The sequence below is a fragment of the Mytilus galloprovincialis genome, chromosome 6, assembly GCF_965363235.1.
Source record: "Mytilus galloprovincialis chromosome 6, xbMytGall1.hap1.1, whole genome shotgun sequence".
Classification (NCBI taxonomy): domain Eukaryota; kingdom Metazoa; phylum Mollusca; class Bivalvia; order Mytilida; family Mytilidae; genus Mytilus; species Mytilus galloprovincialis.
This window is the reverse complement of record NC_134843.1, coordinates 79,865,797-79,888,697: the sequence shown is the minus strand read 5'-3', so window position 1 is coordinate 79,888,697 and position 22,901 is coordinate 79,865,797. Positions and strand designations below refer to the sequence as shown.

The following is a 22,901-nucleotide window of genomic DNA, read 5'->3' as shown; positions in this document are numbered from 1 at the left end:
GGGAAAACTAAATTTGCAGAGATAGTCAACAAACGTAAACATCGCTCTGACATCGGTTACAAGGTGAGAATCGGTTGTCTTTGACTTCAAAATATATACGACCATTAATTAGCTGCCATATTTTCAAAACAACTCTAACCGAGTGTAAAGGTTTTGGGACGATTATATAAAATTGATGCGTTAAAATGATAAATCATACACAGAAGAATAACTTTATGATATAAGCATGCATTTTGCAAGAATTGGATTAACACTATGTTTCACCAGACACTCGTTTCATATGACCTAAAATTTGTTATTAAGTAGAATTCCCCAGTTCTAATAACTTTCACATCACCATCTATCAAACAAATCTGCTAATTACTGATTGTTTATAGCGGGGTTTTTTATAATTAAATTTAGTTAGCAATATCATTTAACTATATAGATGATGTTCTCTCGCTAAATAATATAAATTTGGTGACTATGTTGAACGAATCTATCCCCTCGAACTAGAGATAAATGATACTACAGATACATTTAAGTCTGCTTCATATCTGGACTTAATGGAAATTCACAATGAGGGTCGGTTGAAAACAAAACTTTCCGACAAAAGAGATGATTTCAGCTTCCAAATTGTGAACTTTCCATTTCTATGTAGCAACATTACAGCAGCGCCCGCATACGGAGTATATGTCTCCAAATTAATACGATATTCCCGTGATTGTATTTCATGATTTCCTTGATAAACGATCGCTGCTCACAAGGAACCTATTAAACCAAGAGTTTCAAAAGGTGAAGTTGAAATCATCCCTTCGTAAATTTTACGGACGCCATCACGAGTTGGTTGACCGTTATGGAATAAAAAAGGGACGAAAGATACCAGGGACAGTCAAACTCATAAATCTGATATAAGCTGACAACGCCATGGCTGTATAAACGTTTCACAAATGATATCGGATATGTTCTTTATGTCGTAACTACAATACCCTTCCCTTTTCACAAATGTGACCGACCGGATTATATTATTTACCGGATTTGTAATAACATAAGCAACATGACGGGTGCAACATGTGGAGCAGGATCTGCTCACCTTTCCGGAGCAGCTGATATCGACCCAAGTTTTAGTGGGGTTCGTGTTACTTAGTCTTTAGTTTTCTATGTTGTGTCTTCTGTACTTTTATATGTCTGGTTATCTGTTTTATTTTTAGCCATGGCGTTGTCAGTTTATTTCAATATATGAGTTTGGCTGACTCTTTGGTATCGTTCGTCCCTATTTTAATGCGCAATAACTCACTTTACATCTTGTTTCTATCAGGACCGTGCCAAAGTGCTTGCTAAATAGTCTGAAAAACAATTAAAATGATATTTTCGTTATAAAATTTATTTGTTTCTTTTATTGGAATTTTTGCTCTCATTTCAATATTTAATCCTATCCTTCATCCTGAACTGAATTCGACATTCATTCGTTTTACATAATAGAAAATATTAAAATAACATAGCACTCCACAGTTAGGTGTGTAGTTTCGCATTTTGGCCCCTGTGGATTTTTCAAATATGAGAGCTAGTGTGCAATAAAATTCATTTTTGGATAGCCGAGTATTAAAATAGCCTTTGTATTGGGTTTATATGAACATCAAGATTATGTAATGTATGTAATATAGGCTGTTTTCTGTATGACAGTCCGTATTTGCATGTCCCTACCATACATTGGTCCGGCAATTATTGCAATGTTTTTTTTCCAACTTTTTATCGCACGAACTTTGTGATTGGATTTTACGAAAAAATGAGGCGAAAGACACCCATTTTTTATTTGATCATTAGGAAGATTTATAAAAACAGTTTCTAAAAAGGTATCACTCAAAGGCATTGAAATTCTAGTTTGATCAAAATTTTGGGGGGATATGTGACATGTCCACCCCCCCTTTTTGCAATATTTTATGGTAAATAAATGCAGAATGTTGCCATGGATACACATAAAAGGAATTAATTTTCACTCTTTTAACTTTTGAAAATCAAATCTATGGAATATACTGATTACATACATATGCACATGCACAACACAAACAGTTAGGTTAATGGATTAGAAATCCAGGAATAGGAGATGATAAAACATTTTGTGGCTCATTTTTTATTTTATTTTCTAACTGTGGAGTGCTACCTAAGCAACATGACGGGTGCAACATGTGGAGCAGGATCTGCTCATTTTTCCGGAGCACCTGAGATCGACCCAAGTTTTTAGTGGGGTTCGTGTTACTTAGTCTTTAGTTTTCAATGTTGTGTCTTCTGTACTTTTATTTGTCTGTTTATCTTTTTATTTTTAGCCATGGCGTTGTCAGTTTATTTCAATATATGAGTTTGGCTGACTCTTTGGTATCGTTCGTCCCTATTTTAATGCGCAATAACTCACTTTACATCTTGTTTCTATCAGGACCGTGCCAAAGTGCTTGCTAAATAGTCTGAAAAACAATTAAAATGATATTTTCTTTATTAAATGTATTTGTTTCTTTTATTGGAATTTTTGCTCTCATTTCAATATTTAATCTTATCCTTCATCCTGAATTGAATTTGACATTCATTTTTTTTTTTTACATAATAGAAAATATTAAAATTCTTTAAATTTGAATTGACAGATACATAAAAATCATAAATTCTTTCAAACTTATTCTTCTTAGTGAAAATGAAGTTAACGTTCTTAGTTCCCACAAACACACACATCTTATTCTACTTGACAGCTATTTGTCCCATAATAATAATATCATTTCACATACAATCTGTTTTGTATATGATTCTTGGCTTCTTGTGTACTCATGATCTTGAAATGTTAAATTGCATTATAAAATGTTATTATCTGAATTGATATGATAAATAATTGCATCATTGAACTCATTTTACTTTACATTGATTTATATGTATTATTATTTAGGCTACATGCCTCAGAAAAATGTACAACACAGATGACTTTACAAATTAACGAAACAAGGAAACGGTAATATTATTGTATATATATAATCACTGTAGAATTTGTTTCAATAGAATATATAAAGACGATGTAGTATGATTAACAATGATACAACTCTTTACCAAATGAAACAGACCTGGATAACAACCATAGGTCAACGTACGGTCTTCAACAATGAGCAAGGCTCATACCTCATAGTCAGTTATAAATGGCCCCGAAATGACAAAGGCAAAACATTTTGAACGAGAAAAACTGACAGCCTTATTAATAAACAAAAAAAAAGAAAAACAAATATGTTACACAACAACAAACGACAATCACTGAATTACAGGTTCCTGATTTTAGACAGGCACATATATACAGAATGTGCCAGGTGTTAGGGGAATCCAACCCTTCATCTAACCTGGGACAACTATGGAACAGTACAAAATAAGAATGAACTATACAAATCTGTTGAAAAAGCTAAATTTATCAGATGGGTAGAAATACACCTAACGAAATACAGAGTGGACGTGGCCGGATACTTGTACATCCCAACATCAAAAAGACACTAAGTACATATTTGAGAGTACTTGCAATTACTGACAGCTAGTTCAAAGCAAATTGCAACTAATAAAAAAAATCATGCATCTAAGCATCTAAGACTTAATTATGAAAAAGTACACATTTAGAATCCAATGGTTTTAGTGTAAAGATGTCATAAAAAGTCAGATACAGATATCGAGACGACAGTTTGTAAATCTATCAAATTAAGTACGTCTGAGTCAGTGACAACTCAGTGAGAACTCTACAACAGATGTATACATCGGATCGCCATGATGGTGATACATGGCTGTGTACATAATGTATATACAACTCGTCTAAACATCAACCCAACAATTTTAGATATATACATATACCTAAAATTGAATTCTGTGTCCACACTAGTGAAAATATAAATAAAATTAAATAACAAAATGCTCCTATAGTGCTTTAATTTTTAACATTTTTCTCCAACCGGTTTCACATCTTTGTGATAATCATGGATGAAGTTAACTAACGGTAACGTAACAATGCATTAAAAGGACGTAACCCTTACAAAAGTAACGTCTTGTCTGTTTAGGCTTGGTTTGTACTTTTGTATAAACAAATTTTCTTTATTAATTCTCATTTTTTCGGTGAATTGGTCGTCGCATTGGTAAAATTGAAAAACATAGTATTTGGGTGATTTATTGATAGCGCATAAATCCAGGTGTTCACTAACGCTAATCATCCTTATTTCTTGTTTTCGGATTTGTTGATGGTGAACAGTAAAATCTTTTCCGTAATGTGTTTCCTGTTTGTCCAATATAATATATTTTGCACCCATTACATTTGATGACATAAATTAAATTGCTCGATGCACATATAAATTCTTAACAGTGAAAATTTCTCCCGATTTAAATTCATATGGACTCTCCTTCCACAACATTTTGACAAATAACGTAATTTGAACGTCCGCATTTTTTTACAGAAGGAATTGAATCATCTTTGCTGAATTTCGCTCTAGTGAGTAATTTCTTTAAGGATTTTGACTGTCTTTTACTCCTAATTACTTTCTGTGTAGCAAGAGCTCTTTTCATTCTTTGATCTTTCATCAAAGTTGGTATATTTTGATAAATTATGGTATATGCCTCTGTATTCTCTGTATTTCTTGGGTTATACGATGATACGTATGGTAAAACTTGATTTGTATAAATTACCGTGTTTTTCGGTCTTCTTATTTCTTGAATATTTATAGACTTTGCACGTTCTATTCCATTATTAATCAAAGTTTTTGGATACTGTCTTGCTTATAGTATTTCGTAAAGTTCTTCGAGTCTTTTATTTCTCATTTCAATACTGGAGACAATGTTACAAATTCTTCTCGCCAAATTGAACGGTATGTTTGTTCTTGTGTGTTTTGGGTGACAAGAATTGAAAAGTCAGTATTATTTACAGGTTAACTACATCAAAAGAAACCATAATGATGTCTATGCCAACTGTTCTGGGAGGATGGTTCGACATATCTTAGTCATCTCGAAATTTGAAATGTCATCTATAACCTCATTATTAGTTGATGTTTGTGGAGTCGGGGTAAATTTTAGTCCCTTTGAAAGTATTTGAATCTCTTGTGCTGATAATGTTAAGTTAGAGAGGTTAATTAATCTGGGTATCTCACATTTTGATGGTATCACCGAGTGTCTCGGTTTCACTCGCCTGGTTCTTAAAAACGTTCTCTTAAATTTCGGTTTCTTTGATATGGATTCCTAATATAATTTTGACTCTCTGTATGTTCGTCATTTCTTTTATAATTACTATTTCTTTGTTCATATCTTTGTGAACGTTGTTGTTGGTTCTTTCCAAAATTGTTCGTTGGATTCTGGTTTCTATTTCTTGCATAAATCTGTTTCGCTGATTTTGCTGATTTTGGAAATTGTTTCGTCTAGAAGTTGACGAACTACGGTTTCTGTTATTGTATATATTTTTTGGTCTGACTTTTTCTACATTAACATAATTGTTTTGATACTTTGACTGTTTGTTAGTCTTTCTATTCGGCGCTTGTCTAGCTGCCTGGGCATATGATTTATTTTCAATTTTCTTGAAAAAAGGGTTTTCTGAATTATATTCTTGTTTAAATTCAGTTTCGTAATTATGAAACCAATCATCACTCTTCTCCCAGCGTTGTAGGGATGATATTTCTCTCATTTTCGCATTCTTCTTTCCAGAGTTTAATGGTATTGTCGCGTAACAATCTCTCGGCTTTTTTAGAATTTTTTTGTTCAATTTCTTCATCGATAAATTTAACTTTCTGTTCATTTGAATCAGCTCTTAATCGGAGTAATTAAATCTCAAATGTACGAACGATCCAAATTACAGTTCGGTTCACAATTCCACAAATATATTTTAGATTATTGGAAACGTTACTTAGATGACTGTTTTATATTGTGGACTTCCAGTTTAGAAAAATTAAATGAATTTAGAAATTTAATCAATGATATCAACAAAAGTATTCAATTCACTATGGATTTTTTAGCGATAAACAATTACCGTTTCTAGATATTTTGATAATAAAAAAAAGATACAGAAATTGAAATAGATATATTCTTTAAACCGACAGACTCTAAACAATACTTACTTTTCAATTCTTGTCACCCAAAACACACAAGAACAAACATACCTTTCAATTTGGAAGGAGAAGAATTTGTACTATTGTCTCCAGTATTGAAATGAGAAATAACAGACTCAAAGAACTTTACGAAATACTATTAGAAATACAGTATCCAAAAACTTTGATTGAAAATGGAATAGAACGTGCAAAACACGGTAATTTATACAAATCAAGTTTTACAATACGTATCACTGTATAACCCAAGAAATACAGAGAATACAGAGGCGTATACCATAATTTATCAAAATATACCAACTTTGATGAAAGATCAAAGAATAAAAGAGCTCTTGCTACACAGAAAGTAATTAAGAGTTAAAGACAGTCAAAATCCTTAAAGAAATTACTCACCAGCGCGAAATTGAGCAAAGATGGTACAATTCCTTCTGTAAAAAAATGCGGACGTTCAAACTGCGGTATTTGTCAAAATGTTATGGAAGGAGAGTCATATGAATTTAAATCGGGAGAAATTTTCACTGTTAAGAAATCATTTACATGTGCATCGAGCAATTTAATTTATGTCATCAAATGTAATGGGTGCAAAAATTATTATATTGGACAAACAGGAAACACTTTACGGAAAAGATTTACTGTTCACTGTCAACAAATCCGAAAACAAGAAATAAGGATGATTAGCGTTAGTGAACACCTGGATTTATGTGCTATCAATAAATCACCCCAATACTATGTTTTCCTATTTTACCAATGCGACGACAAATTCGCCGAAGAAATGAGAATTAATAAAGAAAATATGTTTATACAAAAGTACAAACCAAGCCTAAACAGATAAGACGTTACTTTTGTAAGGGTTACGTCCCTCTAATGCATTGTTACGGACTTATTATCGTGACGTTACGTTACCGTTAGTTACATGCATGCATGATTATCACAAAGATTTGAAACCGGTTGGAGAAAAAATGTAGAAAAGTAAAGGAAATTAACGAATATCACGGCCCAGGCCATGTGTATATTTCCAACAATCTATGGCTTTCATGAATTGTTTCGATTCTAATAGGACAAATACGGTCATTATAATACTGAAGCTAGGGTTGGTTTGGTGTGTGTATGGCTGATCTTTTTTACTCTCTGTTAGATAAAGCTCAAATATCTTGATAAATCCGTAGCTTGCATGGGTTATTTCGTGAATAACCGCTAGAAAAATACTGTTTAATTCTTCTAATTCTCAAACCCAACATTTGCAATTTTTAATTTACAAGATTTTTTCGTAAGCTTCCGTCAAATCCAAAGTTGATATTTCGTAACTTAGGAGCCGCCATGTTGACTTGCTGACACTAGTAAATATGCAAATAATGCAAGAGCATAGAAAATAAAACAAAACCTACCTCAAAAATCAGTTTTAATACAATATCATACGAATTTCGATGTTTCGCGTAACAGAAAACTTTCAACTTTAGCGGTTTCATTTGTATGACGTCATGTTTTGAAATCGGACTTAAATGTGCCAAAAAAATTAATAGACTTTCGCGGAATTTTATTTTATTTCTATTTTGTTGATTTCTCCGAGTTCTTGTGCGTTACTGCTTTTTATTATGCATCCGAATAAGAATAACAGTTATTTTGTCTTTTTTTTTAATGCACTTTTAAATCAATAAAATCGACAAAGGGTCTGCAAATAGGTTCCAATACATGTAGATTTACGTATATCAAGGAGAAAATTAACAGCTTTACTCATCTCATTACACCTTCATTAAGTAAATCTAATATTATTTCCTTTCACATTAGAGAAGAAGGCTTTAAATGATTTACAGCAAATATATTTGAATTAAGATTAACCAAACAACCATTTAATAAAATACCAACAATTTTGATTGATGAGATTATGTGGAAGTGTAGTGAAAAGAGTTGAAAAGTAAAAACTGTCCATAGAATCATAAAGACCATCAAAGGCAAATATGGTTTTTAGTGTAATTTAAGTTATCAATACACGATAGTTACCTACAAATATTCAGAAAAGGCCGTATGCTTTGTTTGTTTACAATATGACGCTTTGGAGCGCATGGACTTGAATGAAGATGAATTAAAAAAATAATTGTTAAAAACGTTCGTGTTGTATTAATTGCATACCACCACCACATTGTTGGCTGCTTGTCGGTCGGTACAAACTGTAACCGCTTTGAAAGATTTTGAAGTTTATATCTTATTCTGGAAATAGGCGTATTTTGTATTTCTTTTTTTTTCCTATTTTTTTAAATTATTCAGAAGTCTGCTATCCGTTTTCTGCTGTAATACTGCAATTCGAAATCAACTAAAAATATCTTTCGCAAAACATAACTAATTCAACTTATTGCGCAAAGTTAACTATTTCTATTTCACTAAGATGGTTATACGTAATATTACAAAAAACTAAGCTCCGAGGAAAATTCAAAAAGGAAATTAAGTCACTAATCAATTTGCAAAATCAAAAGCTTCAACACATCAAACGAATGGATAACTACTGTCTTATTCCTGACTTTGTACAGGTATTTTCTTATTTACCAAATGGTGGATTAAACCTGCTTTTAAAGCTATTTAAATATCTCACTTGAATGACAGTCGCATCAAATTCCATTATATTGACAACGGTGTAAGAACAAAACTATCAGATCTAATAGATTAAAATGAAAAGTAAAAAAAATAGGAGTACAGCAGTCAACATTGTGTTATAATTTTAATTACTGTAAAAACAAACAAAATTGTAACAAAATGACATATGGACCAAGCAAATTAGCAAACATTAAAGACAACAATACACAAATTTACCATAGTAAAATAGCACAATGACGGGATGTATAAGAACAGAGCCACCTCATATATGTATCAAATAACATAAAAAGGCATATAGACAAAGCACATTTGCAAAAATAAAAATGTTTAACAACAGCACAATAAGGGATATATAAGTATAGAGCCAAGTCATATGTATCAAAGAAACACCAAAAGGCATAAAGACAAAGAACATTAGCAAAAAAGAAAGACAATAATACGAGAATTATCATAACACAATGACTTGATGTACAAGTATCGATCCACGGCAAACGGATATCCATAAAAACAGACTAAACAGTACAAGTAAAATTCATGAAAACAAATTAAAGAATTGTATAATACGTTATTAAGAGGATGAACAACGTCAGTACCCAGAATCCATACTTCAAGTCAACCGTGTATTACTTGTTAAGTTGATACGGAACATTTATCAACAAGGTCTTGGTACCTTCCAATGAACTTTTTTTGAAAAATGACGAGACGTTCTTTGACTCACACACTGTTCATCAACTTTCTGCAGTGTGATGGAATAAATATTGACAGATTTGGGATTAGATTAAGCAACAATCTTTTTTACAGTGTCAACAGAATGGAATCTGATTTGTACCGGTAAGTCAAAATTATATATTTAGGAGATAACTATATTGTATTATAAGCTCCGACTGCATCAATTGGGGATTTGATGGTCGCAAATTAAGTTTACTGGCGACGCGTTAGCGAAGACAGTAAACGGGTATTTGCGACCATCAAATCCCCAATTGATGCCGTCGGAGCTTAAAATACAATATTGTTATCTCCATTCTAATGAAACTGACAGAAAACAACGTTAAAACATGTATTTAAAATCTGTTATATGCCGTCTGCGCTTGCGCGTATGTCCCATAGCATCAATTGTCAGCTAATGCCATGTAAATAAGTGACGTTATCCAATCAAAATGAACGTTACAAACGTTGTTACATTAGAATCATTTATTTATGAGTGTCTTAGTGTATAACTCATGCTGAAATTTCTCTATTGTCATGATCCTGGGTGAAAGACAAAATTGTTCCTTATTTGATTCTATGACATAAAATATTGTACCAATACTTGAGTTGCAAATATTTGCCACTGAGTTTTGAGTGAACAATAATTCAACCAATAAAAGCAATTATAAAATTTTTATCCAATTAGTAGCACGATCGGTAGAGGTGAATCTCATGCCCGTAGATTTGATGTAATAAAGTGAAAAATAGTTAAATGTAGTATAAAAGGGCATTAAGCTGTCGAATACAAGTTCAACGATATTTTACTCAAATTCTTAAAATTGAGAAAGGAAATGGGGAATGTGTCAAAGCGACAACAACCCGACCATAGAGCAGACAACAGCCGAAGGCCACCAATGAGTCTTCAATGTCGAGAGAAACTCCCGCACTCGGAGGCGTCCTTCAGCTGGCCCTTAAAAAATATGTATACTAGTTCAGTAATAATGGACGTCATACTAAACTCCGAATTATACACAAGAAACTAAAATAAAAAATGACAAGACTAACAAAGGCCAGAGGCTCCAGACTTGGGACAAGCGCAAAATTGCGGCGGGGTTAAACATGTTTATGAGATCTCAACCCTCCCCCTATACCTCTAGCCAATGTAGAAAAGTAAACGCATAACAATACGCACATTAAAATTCAGTTCAAGAGAAGTCCGAGTCTGATGTCAGAAGATGTAACCAAAGAAAATAAACAAAATGACAATACTACATAAAAAACAACAGACTACTAGCAGTTAACTGACATGCCAGCTCCAGACTTCAATTAAACTGACTGAAAGATTATGATTTCATCATATGAACATCAGGCACAATCCTTCCCGTTAGGGGTTTAGTATCATACCATCATAACATATATGAGAAGAACATAACCCGTGTCATGTTATCTCTAGCGAAGGGGTTGAATAGAAGGTCACACAAATATGGATTCAATGTAGTCAAATTATTCACCAATGCATGTCAACTCGTACCTTGGCCAACTCGTACTCAACCATCTCATATAACTCGTACCAAATATTTTATCATTTATATTCATTGAAGATGCTTTGTTCTTTTATATGATATAGAAACATATAAATACAATAATGTATAACTTTATTGGTTGGTAATCTGATGCTATTTCGTTTTCAAATCAGAAAAATTTAAAATTGATTATTCGTCTAAGAAAACAGCTCTATATTCTTAGCACTACATTAGACGAATTCCAGAACAGATTGTTCCAGTTATTTTTGGAAAAATCATGACACGACCACATAAGGGTCGTACTCTAGTGCTACCCTTTGTAATAGGGGAATATCCGCCATAATTATACAATTCTTAATTTGTAAAATGTAATTTCTTAATTGGTAACATACAACTTCTTTATTTTTAAAATGAAATTTCTTAATTTGTAATATATACTTTTTCCATCCGTTATATGAGTTTCTACATTTCTTGATTTGTGAAATGTAACTTCTATATTTGTAAATGCAGTTTCTTAATTTGTTAACGTATTTTCTTCGTTCGTTACATGACTAGTAATGAGTTAGTGTGGTTGGAACCCCTTTCTTTTTGAACCCCCTTTTAAAAATTGTTTGATTTGTGCATGATTCGTGGATAATACTAGGCTCGAACATATAAAAAATAGTAAGTGGGCTGTTTAAATGAGGGGAAAAAACAGACGGTTGTTTGAAAACAGATTTCTGAATAAACACTGCACTTTGAACACCATAATCCATTTAGTTTTACCTGTTAACTTTGTAAAAACTAAACTTTGTGGAAAATAAGCACGAAATGAATGATCTTTCAATTGTAAGCATGGTTCGTATCTGTTATAGTATCATTTCGTATGAAAGACCAATTACGTATGAATTTGCTAAAAAAAAAAAATAACGAAAAACAAGTATTAAAAACGTTGATTTTAACAAGTTGATTAAGCTCGGGTCACACATTCACGATTTTTAATACCGTCCTTGACAGGACCATTCCCGATTAAAATTCATTAAAAGTCTGATCAAGATCCTGTGAATTGTGGATGGAAATTCAAACTTTAATTAAAATTTATAAAAAAAATAATTTGATCACGACAAAAATCAGATAGTGTTCAGAAAGCGTCGATATTCAACCGTTTCCAAGTGAATATGTCCCAATAATCCCGTTCTGAATCCGCTTTTAATCCGATTCGTATTTTTCGCCAGGTAAAATTCGACCAAGTCTGTCACGACTGCGTCCCGAATCTACCGAATGTAATCCGACAGAGATCAGACAGTGACCAGACAGTGAACCGACGCTGACGGAAGTTATCCGTCCGAAAACTGTCGGCATATTCGGGATGATCAGGTACTGTCGGAACGTAATCCTATCAAGGTCCGCTCTATTGCATTGCAAACGGCTTTGTCTGGTCTCAGTCGTATTGTATTCTGTAATTGTCGGGACTCTGACGTGGGTATCATTGACGAATATCGTATAAATAACGGGACTGTTTCGGAACGGTTCGACAAAAAACGGTTCGCAATCGACAAGATCTGGATGCAATCTGGACTCAATCGGCAGAAAAACAGCTATGAAAAATTACTCCAGATTATTCCCGTTCCACAGGACACCGTCCAGAATACACAAAACATTGGTCGGAATTTGATCCGATACAGCAGAATCTGTCACGACATAGCCACGATTGTAATCCGACTAGACGAAATCGGCTGAGTTGCCCCGAATGTTACGGGACGCACCTAACTGTCGGGGTGCTTTGCCGAACTATTCAGACCCTTCCCGACCCGTAGGAATCTGTTACGAACTAAAAACGACTGCGTTCAGACAATGATAGGACATTCCAGATAATTGAGGATACTAATCCGACTTTTTCACTTTTCGTGTCGTATTGCTGTCTGATCTCAAACGGGAGCAATAAATTTCCAATTTAAATGAAGATCGATATTGTTTCAGTCAAGAAATGAAAATTGACATGGGAAAATATTTTCGCAACAAATATCGCCAGCAGCCGTATTTTTGTCGCCAGATGAAATAAAAATCATCGCAAATTTGCGATATGGCGACGCACAGCATGATTCCAGATCACGATAGAGATATCATAAGTTTTTATGGTCAGTGAAATAATATTTCATAGCTTCAAAGTCAAACAGACGATGAATAAGGATGATTCGTATTATAATTTGACGATAAATTTATTTAGCTGTATCAAGATAAGCAAATAATGAAAAAAGAGTGTACACGGTGAAATGTCTCGGCTCATTTATTTTATAATTGCTATTATGTTGATAGTCCCAAATATAAAGCTTTATTACAACTACCACATAAACTTAATATGATCCAAGAAAAATGAAACTAAGTTCATATAAACCAAACAAGAAATGCATGCAGACCTTACAACCATTCAATACACTTAATATAGTTGACCTAGTGCTTATAGATTCTCAGAAGAAAACTAAACATTGACCGATGAACCATGAAAATGTTTCAGGTCAAGGTCAGATGAACCATGCCAGCCAGACATGTACAGCTTACAATTATTCCATACAACAAATATGTTGACCTATTGCTTAAAGTTTAAGACAAACAGACTAAAACACAATACCAGCTAGACTAGTACACCTTACAATCATTCCATACACCAAATATAGTAGACCTATTGCATACAGTATCAGAAAGACAGACCAACACACAAAAACTTTAATCAATGAGCCATGAAAATGAAGTCAAGGTCAGATGAAACCTGTCAGTTGGACATGTACACCATACAGTTCTTTCATACACCAAACATGGACTTGACCACCAAAACTTAACCTTGTTCACTGATCCACGAAATGAGGTCGAGTTCAAGTGAAAACTGTCTGACGGGCATGATGACCTTATAAGGTTATTTACCAAACAAAGTGATTCTATTACTGATGAGGGGAGAGAAGTTAACATTACAAAGTATATAAAAACTTTTTTCAAGTAGTCAATGAACCATTAAAATGAGGTCAAGGACAATGGACATTTGACAGACGGAAAATTCGTAACATATAGTCTATATTAAAAAAAGAATGAAGCATCTAGGTCATCAACCTTCTAAGATAAAAAATAAAATAGCTATCACCGCCACCGCCGCATCATTATCCCTATGTCGAGCTATCTGCTACAAAAGTCGCAGGCTAGACATGCAAATACGAGAAACATTTATGAACCATCTCATCAGACGACAACCACTGACCATCAGGTTCCGGATGTAAGAAAGATGCAAGCAAATGCAGCAGATTTAAAAGTTTAACTGAGGAACTTTAAGTGTCAAACGAAACTTACGTACGTTATCGCAAGTAATTTAGGCTTACAATTATACCGACTTATAGAGAATTTTAGGTTTTTGACGTACTTAAATTTGCCAAAAAATGGTCATTGTTATCTCCCGTTGACCATTTGTCCGTATAGGGGTGTTACGAACGGACGGTCCGACGGACAGGCAGAGGGATTGACGGTACCATTGTGTTACTATTACCCTTCGAAGCATCGTTGGGGAAAGGTAATTACTCTGGAAAAAAATGCTGTCCCGGGAAGAGAAAATGTCGGCATGTCGACAAAAAAAATCCAAGGCGACATGTTAGTTATCCAAGGCGAGATACGGTACGCAAAATAGGTAATAATATCTTAACCATTTATGTCAACGAAGCGTGATTTGATTCTAAGATTATTGGACACTTTTACCACGATCAGCGTATTAACTTTAGAAATTGACTGTCACATGGCAATATTGTACTAAACAAAATGTAGCTTAGCTGTCAATCAAATCAATACATTACCATAACAAGAAAATTATGTTTGTAATATAGTCAGTGACTAAATAATTTTATTATGTAATTACAAAGTCAAGAAAGATTCTAAAGTTCAAATGTTCGAATGTTCACAAATTGTCTTAAAACTTGAATTGTTCGAATGTTCAATAACTCATCCCACGGGCACGTGATCGTATAGTGGTATAACTGTTCAGTCCTGATGGAGTACGTTCGGATATTAAGCACATGAGTTCTAGCCTACCCACAAGGGGGAGACCTTGGCGGAATCTCTCTGCACGAATCTCTTGTACCAATCTGTCCTATCTGCCGTTCGAGTCCTACACTGGATCTTATATAGTTTAGTCCGAGATTACTCTGACGTCCAACGGCTGTTTTGCCAGACAAGCTGGGGCCAGGGCACGTCAGAGCTCGTCCCATATCAAAAAGTGGATATTTGCCCACCCAAAATAGATGCGCTGCTTCGTCGCTTCTAGTGCCGACTGACGGCCTTGGAATTACATAAATCGGGCATCAATGTGTTCATTTCTCATTTATTTCTGCATTTATGTAAGTTTCACTTACCTGCCAAACTTTATTTTCTCATTATTAGACAGTTTTCACAGTGACCCATCGATTTCGGCATTTTGACTTTCACTTTCAAATGGACGTCAAGTTACGAGAGAGTTTGTGGTCTCGAGACTCAAAATATGCAAATATTTATATTTTTTCACCTCCTTCATAGGAGATCGATGATTAACATTTAGTTCTGACCACGTTACAATCGGAAGCTCTCGGACATTTAGATAACTTGCATCGTAAATGAACGAGGTGTTACATTATGGTCATTTGCATAAATCATCACTGTTTTCTCGTGGTCACGTGATAATCTTAAAATGAAAGGCAAAATGCCGAAATCGATGGGTCACTGTGAAAACTGTCTAATGATGAGAAAATAAAGGTTGGCAGGTAAGTGAAACTTATATAAATGAAGAGATAAATGAAAAATGAACAGATTGATGTCTGATTTATATAATTCCAAGGCCGTCAGTCGGCACCAGAAGCGACGAAGCAGCGCATCTATTTTGGGTGGGCAAATATCCACTTTTTGATATGGGACGAGCTCTGACGTCCCACGGCCCCAGCTTGTCTGGCAAAACAGCCGTTGGACGTCAGAGTAATCTCGGACTATATAGTTCAGTGGTCCATAAACAATGGCCCATAGCTGTTGGCCGGTTACGTAGTAGTCTTGATGTTGAATAATACTAGTCTGAGGTTAATTGTCAAACAATGCAATTAACTTCTGAAGGATACATGTTATATTTAACAGTGGACATTGTCATGTATTGGCTGCAGGGTATATTCTATAATATTCGTACACATTGTTATAAGTGTCAAAAGGGTAAATGTAGTTGTTTCGGTTATGCTATATTTAATTACACCTTGATAATTATTGTTATGAAACACAATTGTGTTACATGTCGAGTAGGGTTTTTCGGAAATAGTAATCCTTATATTTTTTTCCTGTTGCATTGCCTTAGATATTGGAGCCAAATTTAGCATAAGCGAAAATCAAAGCTGATAAAGCAGCATATTTGATTTGTTTAAAACTCATGTATCTGCCCAAAGGTGGTCCTATAGTAAAGACTTAGTATACCAATCTCTGAAATTACCTTTTGTATTGATTTCTGACAAAATAATGCATTTGAATTTCTTTCAATCAAAGGAAAACATGTGATGGTATTTTCACATCAACAGTAATACATCAATAGCAAGAAATCAATATTTAAACAGTGGCGGATCCAGGGGGGGGGGGGGGGGGGGGGGTTCCGGGGGTGCCCACCCCCCCTTTATTTTTGCCGATCAATGCATTTGTATCGGGACATATGTTTTGCACCCCCCCTTTGCCCTGGGTGCCCTGGGTTAGCACCCCCCCTTTCGAAAATTCCTGCATCCGCCCCTGTTAAAGTATATAAAATAACCTTAGAAAGATTCTTCCATTTGTAAATACACGACATACATTTCTTTCGTTTCGTATAAGGAGAGTTCAATTTCTGTTGTTTTAATTCGGGTAGTTACCAGACTATATCTGCTTCATGATAATCCAGACTACAGCAAACTTGGATATATAGCAAACCCGTGATTCTAAAGTGGCAGATAAGTAACAGGGGCGGATCCAGACGTTTCAAAAAGAAGGGTTCCAGAATGAAAATCAATTGTTGTCTCCTTTTCCGTATTATTCACGTAATTTTCTGATTTTTCGAGAAAAAAAAGATAGGATCCACACCCCTGGTACAGCTACTGAGTAATTTATTTGTAACTTTTTATCTGTAGTACACGGTAAGCTTGCATGGTCTGCAGGGAAACACAGAGTGTTACAAATTTTAAGTTCGTTCAGCTAAAGAAATATCCATGTTTTTGATAAGGGAGCAACCCTTTTAATTTTAGGGGAGGGGGTGCATGGATACATTTGTTTTATTTCTAACGAAATGGCGAAATTTCGATTGAGTCTTATTTGTTATTAGCTTTCCAACATGATTATTTCTATATTCCAATCATTTTGTTTTGCGCCCAATTTTTTTTATTGTGCCTTTTGATTTTGTAAATATTCTTCCAAAATTTGTTTCACCATAAATTCGAGGGTCCTGTCTGTTTATTTCAAATTTTATCTAGGCCCGTCCTACATAATTATGATTGTATAAAGATGAACCTTATGTTAAACGCATAAACTGGTTTAAATTGTCTTTAAGTCATCGATCATTTATTTTTTCGGGACGGGGGAGGGGGGATTTTGATGCGGAATATTTGTTTTGAAAATTGTCAAATGGGTAAAATGTAGAACTTTTTTTAACTCAAGGTGCTGGCCAACTGTGGAATCAATTTCATTCAGTCAAAATCAGGGCCAGAAATATTTTCATTTTCAATTCAAAAGCCCCTCTCCGGAAATCGAATGGTCCGTGCCTGATACATGAATGTTATTTTAGAATTAAAACAATATTATAACTATCCAACTGAAATCTGAAGTCCTAAAACCGGCGAAGGGAGACAACCACAATTTATGTTATATCTTATAAGTCCGTATGATTGTAAGCCTAAGTTAACGTACGTAAGTTTCGTTTGAACTGTCAATCATTCAGTCAAATCTCAAGCATTACAACTGAACGGACGTATTTGATCAGCTCCTCCTTATGCGCTATCTACGATGTTGGTTTGCTGAAAGATGTCCTAACAACATACTACTTTCGATGACAAAAACCAATCCAACGCAGCACAGTTTACATTCTTCTTTGTGTAAATGTCTGCTTCAGAATACACTCCAAAACCAAATTTGGATGGGGAATTGTTATGCCGACTGACGTCTGGGGCTGTATCGTTGGTGCGAGATAATAGACCGCCATTTCTCTTGTCTCTATCACGACTTTGGTCCTGATAATGCTGACTGTAATGGTTATTTCTATGTCCCAGACTAATCGACTTGTACTTCATCCTCGTGGTAAGCGCGCTGCACAGCTAACCTTCCTGGCCCTGAAAGCAGCCCTTGTGAAGGAAGAAGACTACAAATCAACCAAAACAAGTAAAAACCCAAATAGATCCAGCGATAACAAATAGCTGCTTTAATTTATTCCAACAAAAAACATTTAAATGCCTTCGGGCACCGAGCCGACCGTGTTAGGGATTACCGACCAGTCAAGGTCGTTTCAAACCATCCAGTAGTACAAAAAACTCATAAATGTATAAATATCGTCATTCAGCAGAAAGGAATGATTTGGATTCTTTACTAAATAAATACAATAGTATCTTTCGTTTATTGATAAATAAAATTGAAAAAAAAACCATATGTAATGAAAGTGAATGAATACTTTTTTTCTTTAAATTGTTTTTCTCGTTGACTTTGTGAATATAAACAGATTCTTTAAAAATTGAAGTTTGTTCTGAATAATCTTTACACGTTTTGCACATGTACTTTAAAGTGTTTTTCAATACTGTAATCCCTTTTTTTTTTTAATCAGCCGAAAGTTGTTTTTTTTTCAGTTTTTTTGTGTTAGATTTAAGTAGTATAATAACATACAGAGAGCTGATTTTTTTCTTTTTATTTACGTTTAAGAAATGTAAGGTTTTTCTACAACTGTTTTATTCCATACAACCATTGATTTTCAGTTTTTTTTTTAAACACGGTTGATGCTAAAAGACAGAACAAATGCACTTTCAGGTAAGCTCATACATTTAATGCATAATACTGACAATACTATCAAATAGAAAACCAAAAAGAAACTTATAAATTGTTGATATACCGGGGCATCGGTTTTCGTGGATTGAATTGTATTTTCGCTGATATTTGATTTCGTGGAAGTGTTATAGTCGTTATACAAGCCTACAGAAAATTCGTTCTTCGTTGAACTTTTGAATTTGTGGTTTAACATTACTCGTGAAGTCAATGACACTTGAATAATAATTGAATTTACAGAAGTATGATAGTAATTAGTATTTTAGAGGTAGATTTATTTTAAATACTGTATAGTTGATTTCAACCTTTTTTTTGTAAAAAATTGAAAACAACACGTCTAATAATTTCTTGCGTCCGAAGCGCTTTTCTGGATCAGTGGCGGATCCAGAACTTTTGATAAAGGGGGGGCCGCTGACTGACCTAAGGGGGGCCACTCCAGTCATGCTTCAGTGATTCCCTATATAATCAACCAAATTTTTCCCACGAAAGGGGGGGGCCCAGCCCCCCCCCCTGGATCCGCCTATGTGGATTTACCTTTATCAGGAACGCTCAAAGCCAATTGTTGTCTATAAATTATTAGCATACAAAGAGGCATACAATATAAAAAACAATTTAATTTCTGAACTATCTGTAAACTTTTTAATTTGTTTAAGCACAACACTACGGAAGCCGATAAGGGCCATTAAAAAAAAAATTATGTCGTAATTTCGACATAACATGTCGTTATAACGACATCGCTATGTCGTAATTTCGACATAACATGTCATTATAACGACATCGCTATGTCGTAATTTCGACATAGTATGTCGTAATTTCGACATAACATGTCGTAATAACGACATAGCTATGTCGTAATATTTAACGACATCACTATATATATTAAAGAATATGTATTATGATTGCCAAGACACTAAATGACACAGAAATTAACAACTACAGGTCATATCATAATGCCCCCAATAACTAGAAAAGCCCCCGCATAATCGGACAGCTATAAAAGAGGGACGAAAGATACCAGAGGGAGAGCCCCCGAAATGCTGTGTGGCAGACAGTGTTATTAATTAATTATTAGCTCCCTTGGTAAAACTCCAAATTTCATATTTAATGTATTTCATTGTTAAATAATTTACATGAAGCTGAATAAGTATATATCTGTTAATTGCATAGCTTTTGCTATTTGAATTCATTGATTAAAGATATTTATTTATATTGTAAAGTTAATATTTGTATCGTCGCAAAATCTTTGGTTACCTTCTTTGGTTACTTTCTGTGAGAAACTTATATATTTTATAGATCCTGATTGAACGTAATAAGAAACCGATCGGGGACTATGAGGACTGACCTGAAGTCCTATCAAGGCAAACAAAGCTTTCCACCTGTCAATAAACAAGTGCACATCTCCATGGTTTGTTGTCATGAGAATGGATGTATCGATTGCTCTGTATTTACTGTCAAACGATGGGCACGATGTTCCTAAAACACGATATTACACATAAAAAGCGGCGTCGAAGAGGGTTTTTGATTAATTTTTGCAAGTTTTACTTGTTTTTTTATATGTTGGTTGATTTATTTATTATATTACAAAATTTTTGAAATTTCTGATTCTGGTTCTGTTCGTTTTGTGATGTCATTTTATCATTATTACCTCAAGTTGTGGAAATCTATTTAATTAAGTTATTTCAACTAAAAATGCATTACTGTCGCAAGTAATGTGGGAAAGAAAGATGGGACGGAAGTAGATATAGGAAGGTGTGGTACAGTTTTCCATAAGAAAGATATTTTTTTTAGATGTACGAAACTTTTATCATATGATGTTTAACTTTCAAGGTGCATATCATCTGTCATTGTAAAATTTCTTTATCTTAACTCAACCCCAATACAAATATATCTGACACTCTGCAAGTAAATCGAACATTTTTACCCTTGGTTAAATTTGAATAGAATTGTATTTTCCCTGGTACATAAGTTGTCGAAATACACCCCTTAAATTACTTGAACCTTGGCTTGAGAATTATTTCCGCGCAAGTCATCTATAGTGTTTAATTTCTGATATACATTTTAAAATATAGTAATCTACTCCTGGATCGTCCGCGAAAACGGCTTATATAATCCCGGGTTTTTATTAATTCGATGAAACGGTTTTCGTCGCTGTTTGGGATTTGTCTTTCAATTACTAGTACCTCCATTTCATGCACAAGTTTATATTGACGGAAAGTTCCGGCTTCGCTAGTACAGAAATTAATTTATCACGACAGTTATAACATGAATAGCAGGACAAATCGCGAAGTAAAACACTCCGTGAACTGGTATAAGTCTTTTAATATTTGTGATTGCACCTTACTGAAGTGACGACTTTAAATGATCTATGGAGTACTTCCACAATATAAATTTCAATTCGAATTTTACATTTAGAGGACTGTCTTGGTGTCTAAAATTTGTCTTTGCAAAAGTTGGACGAAGTGTTTTTCCCCATTTCACCATTATTTTAAATAAATCGTTAAAAGCTATAAAAATTAATAAAAATTTCAAAATTTAACCTGTGTCGAACCTATGTCCCCGGGTGGAGTCTATAGCAACATGCGCTATTCTTTTTTTTCGGCAGCAATCATCAACCTGTTTTTCCAAATTTCATAACACGATTTGTTTTAATTATCATGAACATTTAATTGAAACTTTAGCATGCAACGACGGATATTAGCGTCTTTCTAACTTTCGACGTTTGGACAAATTGGCTACTGTTTTGTAATGTGTGGAAGCATTTTATTCCTTTAAGACCCAAACATGTAGTTAATAAGAACAGAATCTTGGCATTTTTTTCTCTTCGTGTATCTAACTTTTGTTTTGATTAATTATAAAAAATACGCGTTAACTGCTTTGAAAAATGAAATATCAACTTGGACAAAATGGCTACCGTTTGAAAAACGACTGTGTAGAGAAGATTTTATTGAATCAGCAACATTTGAACTCACGAACAATGAGGCAAATATTTGTACTTTTGTTAGATATTATTATTGTCCTACTCTTTTTATTCATTTTCTGCTACTTACAAAATTCACTTTCAGTCGTTGAGATAACGAAAAACGTCGTTGGACATTTTTCTTATTCCCGCTTTAAAAGTGCCAGTCTGCCTAAGAATCAGGCAGTGGTGAAAACATGACCAAAAAAAACCCACCCAATTTGGCATTGATTTCAGTTCATAAAATGTAGTTATGCACAAAAATAACATTCATTTCTGTTTTCCGTTCTGGTAATAGAAGATACAATTTGGTTGAAATGCACTAGAAATTAACGAATAAGGGGAGATAACTCTGTAATTTGCTATCATTCTAACCAATTTTCTAACCAAGTTATTTGATATTACCAGACACACACAAACGAAAGACCAATTATTTTTAACTCATGATGATGATAAGTATTAAATAGCATGATTAGCTCAGTGGGTTTTTTTTTTTTATCATGTTTTGATTTTTACCTAAATTGCCTGATTCTTATAAAGACTGGCACTTAATATGAAGCCACCGAGTCAAATAAAATTTGGCAAAAATAACGGCTTTAACGCCACAAAGAACCGACACTTGTCGTTGTTCCTGCCAAGTATCAAGAAGATCAGAGAATAAGAAATAGGATCACTATACATAAGATTTAAAACAATTTTTCATAAATGTAACGTTGGACATCCGGTTTTTTTCACATAGCTTTGCTAATCTAATCATCAAATATACTAATATTGGTTCGTGTTTTCTAACATTTTTATTTTGTTTTGCGGATGAAATTTCGAAGATTCTGTTTTAAATCCTAGAGGTTGTAGGAACATCGTGTCCAACGTTTGAAAGTAGAAAGAGAGCAATCAACATATCAATTCACCCTTATTACACGAAGGCATGTAGTTAGAGCATGTTTTTAGGTAGGACTGTATGTCAGACCTCATATAATTCCAAACATATACAAGGTTTATAAGACCTTGACTGACTCTGCATCCCTTCCACGGTCGGTATCTTAAAGGACTTAAATAGGATCTATAAATTATATAAGTTTC

General features: G+C 34.1%; 1 long non-coding RNA gene across 1 annotated transcript in view; it reads left to right on the top strand.

Moving 5' to 3' along the window:
- Nucleotides 1-22,901, top strand: part of LOC143080455 (uncharacterized) — a 67,698-nt gene that overhangs the window by 19,085 nt on the left and 25,712 nt on the right. Inside the window, exons 3-4 of the long non-coding RNA XR_012979718.1 lie at nucleotides 2,906-2,968; nucleotides 9,453-9,482. This is a non-coding gene — a long non-coding RNA (uncharacterized LOC143080455). The remainder of the gene's footprint in view (nucleotides 1-2,905; nucleotides 2,969-9,452; nucleotides 9,483-22,901) is intronic.